Below are 7589 nucleotides of genomic sequence, written 5' to 3'. Positions count from 1 at the left end.
GGATTTTGTTAGGATTTTATTTTTATAAAAAACAAACAATTATTTTTATTCAAAATCCAGATAAATTAAAAAAAAAAAACTCAAAATCAAACAAGCTCTTATTGCTTTCTCTCCCTCTCATACTATATATATAAATGGGATTTACATCTTTTTCTTCATACATCATAGTTAAATTTCCACCAACAATGGATTTACATCTTTTGCAGCAGTTTCTTAATGTCTTAGATGGCCCTGCTCTTGAGGTCCAAATTTTCTCTATTTCCTATTCTCACTATAATAATTGTTTTATTTATTTTTCTTAAAAAATATGTATTTTTTCTTCTCCAGTCTCTTCTTGAATCAATTTTAAGTGACCCCAATGTTTGGCGCTCTCTGATGAATAACCCCAAGGTCAAGGAATTTCTTGTCTCCCTGAACAATGGTGAGAATCATTAATTGATTTGTAATTTTGTATTAGTCTGTTTCCATTAAAATAACAATTGTATTCTTTGCAGATACTATTATTGATTGTTTGCTTCATATGTTGGGAAAATGGGTCAAGAATTTGGGTAATCGGGACGAAGATATAGCTTTGGAAGAAAAAGATCGAATTTTGATGATGGTGAATGGCATATCCAATTTTGTCAACAGTATATTTGGTAATTCTTCTTCTGATAAGTCAAGTGATGATGATGAATATACTAGTTTCATGGGTAAAAGTGAAACCACCCAAAATGGATCCTGTTTGGTTTGGTTGGGTAATTTACTTGTGAAGATAGGAGATTGGGTCAAGAAGTCATTTGATAGGGTTAGGGTTATGGCTAAGAATGTAATGGTTAGGGTTGTGGAAATGGTGACTGACTTTTCTAAATATGTATTTAACATATTTAGCTTTGGTTCTTCAAATGCTGCTGAGTATGGTTCACACAAATGCTGCTATGTAGTTTACTCTTTGTCTTTATGTAATGTTAGTTGTTCCTTTTGATCTTGTCTTATGTTTTTGTCTTCTGTTTAACTCATTTACTCGTGTAAGTTGTAACCACTTTTGTCTCTATGGATGGTTTGTTCGGTTGGTTATTATAGTTTATATTTATCTTTATTTGTTACAAGGTGAAATATTTGGAATGTTTCAAGTTTGATTTCACTAAAATATTTCTCTTTTTTTTTATAAAGACATCTACAGTTTTAGATTTTATTTTCACTCATGACAATCAATAAGAGACTTGTCGAAAAATTTAAAATCTCAAAAATATTGCAGTCAAAAGATTACATGTTTGAGTTGCATTAAAAAGCTTAAATAATAGTTTTTTAAATAATTAAAGATGCTTGTAAGTTCATGTGTGGATCATGAGTTACTTTATAATTATAGAAACAATTAAGGAACTAAAACAAAATTTAATTAAATTTATATATAATTTATATTTGTAAATTTCTGCAGACAACTTACTTTTAGAACAAAAATTTTAAATAAGAATATAATTTTTTTTATATTCAATGTTACCAGTAACTCACTTTAAGTATATTTTGATGTAAATAATTAAAAGGAATATGAAGTGATTGATGAGTTTTTTTAGTAAAATAAAAAAAAAACAAACATAATAATTCAGGTCTCTTTTGAAAATGTCTCAAAATAATAGTTGAGCTCGAATTTTAGTCAATTTTCTTGGAACTCAAACAATTTTAGACTTTTTATCAAATGGACAAAGACTGTTTTAAAAAAATTAATTTATTACATTTGTAAAATAAAATATCAATTCTCCAATTTTTCAATCTTTTCACAAATTACATATTATTTAAGTATTCAAACTACATATTCAATTTGAAACTCTTACATATCTAAAAAAAAAAACTCGATTTAAAAAATATATATATCCAAAATAGTATATTATACAAAAAAAAATAATAATAAATAAAAAATAAATAAAAGTTATGTCGTTTCGAAAATATTCTTTTCGAATTATTCTAAATCTTTCCTTGAATTATACATTTTTTTATTCATTTAAACGAACTTTTAATGGTTTAAAATAAGTAAATTTTAAAAATAAATTATTTTAAAAAATAAATCTAAGATATCATAAATTTCATTTTATTTAACTAACTACAAATTAGTTAAAAGAAAATTTCACGTTGTACGAGTTTGTTTCGTCTCCCCCAATGTTCACGAATGTTTTCTATACACGAGTTTCTTATCTGTCTACCAATTTTAGAGTTTGCCTAATGTATTTTATTTTAGAGCATGAAAGAATATGTTCTTAATAGTAAATTTATTCATTCAAATGTTCATTCTTTAAGAGCGGTATGTGCGATCCGAAATTAATCGGTCTCATGCCTTACAACATATCCTTTCGAGTGATCCGCCCACGAAGGGAACACAACGAAGAATTTGAATGATAACACAACCCTTGCACTTTTTAGAAGAAAAAAAGTTTTTTTATTATGAAAGTTATGCTATAGAACCCCCTGCTTACCTTTCTATCGAATCTTTCAAAAAGTAGATAAGAAGACTATCTATATAGAATATTGTCTTATCTGTTTGAAATGAGGAGCTAAAGTGGAGTTCTATATCATAGATCTTTCTTGATTGGCCCGTACAGGTTCCAAATTAGTAGTGTAGCAAAACGTAGTAATCTGGTTGACTTTAACCGTCTCCACTTTAGTTTACTTCACAAAGAAACTAAAAGAGAAAAATAGAGTATTAACATATTAAGGGTTCGATGTTTGGTTACGCATGATGAAAGAGTTGTAACAGTTATGTCATATGCGTTTATCCCGTGGAATAGTCTCTACTCGAATGTAGTTGGTCATTTGTTTGTGAAGGTACGTTACACGTTTGCATTTTGAGTTCATAATTCTCTTTCTTGTGTATATCCTAACTTTGTATCTAATCTAGAATGGGTAATCATAACTCTAATAAGATTTCAATAAAGGTTGACATCAAGCCATTAGAATTCTTTTGGTTTACACTATCATGTCTTTAAGTCTATTTAATAGGATATCATATGTTTAGTTTAGAGATGACTCTAAATTCTTGTTAGGTTATCCTAGACAGAAGAAGATGAATGCTCTCCCCAAGCACACATGTGAACTCATCGCTTTGCATATTTGCTTGGAAGTTTGCTTGTTGACCTGAACTGTGAATTCTTATAAAAAAAGGATTCCACGAGTGTATTGGGATGTGGATTAAAGATCGAAAAGGGGAATTGGAGCCCCTAGGTATGCGACAACCGAAAAGATTTTTTCCAAAAGGTTGGAAAATCTCGAAAGTTTTTTTGCCTGTTGAACTTATATTTAGAAACATTCCGCACTCGAATTCAGAACTTTTTGGAGTTACAATACTCCCGATATGACTCCGCTAAAATGAGTCATGTTTTTCCAAAAGTATTCCGGAAAATTTGAAAATTTTCAGGGAGGTCAAAAAACTATTTTAAACCTAATACAAAACTTTCATAATTTTCTAGGTCATAAAGTTTAAGATATGTGCGTTTCAAATTAAGTCATTTTTCAAATGAGCCCCAACAATTATGAAAATAATATTATTATTGTTAAATATAATATTTTTGACCATCCTTAAATTTTTGGATTTTTCTAAAATCATTTAGAAGCTCCAATTGAAAAAACAAGGTTGTTTGGTGTAAAAGGAACCAAACAAGCCCTAAAGATTTCCTAAAAATATGGATATTGAAACTTTATATCCAAAATTGGACAAATTTAAAGTTTGAGGGTTGAACTGGACGTGAACCTATTCCAAGGGTCGAATTGATTCGAATTTATTGAAAATAATTCGAATTTGGAAATTTGAGGTTAAAGTTGCACAAGGTAGATAGTTGGGGGCCAATTTAATTCGGTATTAAAACATTAATTCATAATTAAAATTTCCATGCAAATTTAAAAGAGCTGGAAGTCTAAGGGCCTAAGTGAACATCCCTCAGAACTTCAGGAATTTGGAAAGAAAAAGGTCGATAATCGGACTAACGCCATTAGTCTTCTTCCTCATTGTCCGCTTATGCCTCGCCGATTCCCGACTCTATGGACGTTCATAGATTCTTTATCTGACTTCTCCTGCTCTGAAGTCGCCTTAGAGCTAGCTAGCTTCGCGTCATCTAGCTTCTGCCTGTCGTGACCCACCAGTTCACGATACCAGCAAACGGTAAGTAACTCAAATAGGAATAGAATACAGAATGGCTAGAGAAGATGATAAAGAAATAGCAGAATGGGCAGGGAAGAAGACAAAAGTATAGAAAAATGTCAAGAACCAAGGTTCAAGATGATTTATTAGAAGAAAGATAAAGTGTTAATCAAAAGATATCTCCAAAAGTTATAATCTCCTTCTATTTATATTAGGAGAATTTAACCATATACACATTTATTTACTAATTGTTTTTATTAATTAATTATAGTTATTAGTTAACTATTTATTTAAATGATGACAGGTGACATTTCTTTTAATGAAACTTCTTCGGTTTAAGGCTTCAACTTTCAGTTCAGCTTTCAGTATTGACGATTGAAATTATGCATTAGGGTTATGACATTCCCCACCCCATAAAAGCCTCCTTGTAGAACGTGGTTTACTTGTAAGAAATCGTTCGCAGAACTCTGGAAACTAAGATCGGAAGAACGTCCAGTCTTCCCAAGTTGAATCTTCTATCGCGGTATGAGTCCACTGAATCAAAGCTTGTGCTACAAGGTGATTTCTTCTTTTAATCAAACTTCTTTCTAATAAAGCTTCTGGTTGTAATTGTATCTCTCCAGCTTCTCCGGTGGAAGGTAACGTCGTTTGTACCCCTTGAAGTTCTCCTAGCTTGGCCCTAAGAAGAGAAACATGAAAAACAAGATGTATCTTAGAGTTCTTGTTGGGAAAAACCCTGATAGAAACACAAAAGAAGAAAAAACAAACGAAAGAACACTAACAGAATTTGATAACGGAGTTCGGCCAAAATGTTGCCTACGTCTCCGAGCACTAAGGCTATCAATTAATAAGAAAGAAGAGATACAAATATTGGGTGCGATAAACCAAAGAGGGGAGAGTTTCTTTTATACAATAAGAAACTTCCCCAACTCCCATCATCTTTCGATGTGGGATTTATGCTAATTGTGAATATAGTTTCTTTTATATACTAAGAAACTTCTTTCACTTCCATTATCTTCCGATGTGGGATTCTAATTGTGCCAAAACAACAGTTCTCAGGTAATTTTAGTTTATAAGCAACTTGACCTATCTTTTTCAAGATGACGAATTGGCCGAAAATTTTTGTTGCTAGTTTAATGTTTTTTCTTTCTGCAACTGTAGTTTGTCGATAAGGCTGCAATTTCATAAATATCCAATCTCCCACGGCAAATGTTTTGTCTTGTCTTTTGCGATCCGCATACTGTTTCATTCTGTTTTGTGCCACAACTAAATTATCTTTCATCACTTGACTCATTTGAACTCTTTCCTTCAGGAAATCTTCCACTGCTCCTACTGATGTCTTCACCATATTTCCCATTGGCAAAGGTATCAGAGCAACTCCATATAATGCCTGATAGGGAGTCAGTTTCAACAACGAATGAAAAGATGTATTATACCACCACTCAGCCAATGCTAACCACCTGCTCCAGAATTTAGGTTTATATCCACTCATACACCTTAGGTAAGCTTCTAAACATTGGTTCACCCTTTCTGTTTGTCCATCTGTCTCCGGATGATAGGCAGTACTTAGCAATGAGTTTACTCCATTAACTTTTAGTAGCTCCTGCCAAAAGTAACTGATGAATATAGGATCTCGATCTGTAACAATTGATTGAGGCAATTCATGTAGTCTACAAATGTTTTCAATAAATTGATTTGTTATATGTGATGTTGTATAAGGATGCCTCAGTTTAATGAAATGACTATATTTAGTAAATCGATCCACCACCACTAAGATTGTTGTATATCCATCTGAAACAGGGAGTCCTTCAATAAAATCCATTGAAATATGTAACCAGGGTGAATCGAGAATATGCAGTGCCTATAGTAATCCTACTTTTGTAGATTTTTCATTTTTAAACCTTTGACATATATCGTATATTTTGATCATCTTTTGCACCTCCTTCTTCAATCCAGGACAATAAAAGTTTGTCTTAATTCGTTGATACGTAGTCTGTGTTCCTGAATGTCCTCAAATACTAGATTCGTGCAATAATGACAATATTTCCTTTCTCAGATTTCCTTGGTTGCCTATATAAATCCGATTTTTGTATTTGAACACTTTTCCTTCATGTTTGTAGAGAGGGAATTTGTCTGGATGTGTTGTAAGTAGGATAATAAGCTTTTGTACTTCTTTATCTTCTTTATAGGAATCTTCAACTTCTCCTTGCCATACTGAAGTGATTATGGAAATCATTGTCAATTCTGCAAATTCTCTCCTAGATAGTGCATCAGCAGCCAGGTTTGTTTTTCCTCTTTTATAGATAATAAAATAATTAAATCCGAGAAGTTTGGACAACCACCTTTGTTGTAATACTGTCATGATTTTTTGTTCCATTAGAAACTTAAGACTCTGATGATCTGTCCGAATAATGAAATGTCTCCCATATAAATAGTGTCTCCATTTAGTGACTTCCATAAGAACAACTAACAATTCTTTCTCATATGTGGAAAATCCCAAATGTGTTTTAGAAATGGTTTTACTTAGATAAGCAATGGGCCTTCCTTTCTGCATTAGTACTTCCCCAATCCCATAATAGCTAGCATTTGTTTCAACTTCAAGATATTCTAAAAAAATTGGTAATGCTAATACAGGGGTAGTCATTAAAGCTTGTTTAAGCGCCTTGAAAGACTTATCTTCTTCATCACTCCATTTGAACATTCTTTTTTAAGCAAACCATGTAATGGTTTTCCAGTAACACCAAAATTGCATACGAATCTCCGATAATATCCCGCTAATCCAAGAAATCCTCTTAAAGCTTTTATGTTTTTTGGAACTGGCCAGTCTTGAATACATGATATTTTCTGTGGATCAACTTCCACTCTGTTTCCACTAATCAAATGACCCAAATAATCTAATTTCTTTTGTCCAAACGAGCATTTTGACTGTTTAACGAGTAGGCTATTTGCTGTGAGAATCTTTAATACTTCTTCAAGGTGTTCCAAATGTAACTCCATATTAGTACTGTAAATAAGGATATCATCGAAAAATACCAGTACATTTTTTCGCAATTTTTCTCTAAAAATATCATTCATTAATGCTTGAAATGTTGCAGGTGCATTAGAAAGACTGAATGGCATAACTCTGAATTCATATAGTCCCGAGTGAGTCCTAAAAGCTGTTTTGTATATGTCTTCTTCTCGTACTCTTATCTGATGATATCCCGCTCTCAGATCTAGCTTTGTGAACATCGTGGCTCCATTGAGTTCATCCAGTAATTCATCAACTGCAGGTATGGGGTATTTGTCCTTGATAGTAATTTCATTTAATTGTCTATAATCCACACAAAATCGCCAAGTTCCATCTTTCTTTTTGACTAATATTACTGGTGAAGCAAAGGAACTGGTACTACTTCTAATAAAACCTGATTTTTTCATTTCTGCCACTAGAGCTTCAATCTCTCCATTTTGAATAAATGGATAGCGATACGGCCTTTGATTTGGG

Source organism: Impatiens glandulifera, chromosome 7 (assembly GCF_907164915.1).
Source record: "Impatiens glandulifera chromosome 7, dImpGla2.1, whole genome shotgun sequence".
Lineage (NCBI taxonomy): Eukaryota > Viridiplantae > Streptophyta > Magnoliopsida > Ericales > Balsaminaceae > Impatiens > Impatiens glandulifera.
The sequence above is the reverse complement of the archived record's forward strand: the minus strand, read 5'-3'. Positions refer to the sequence as shown.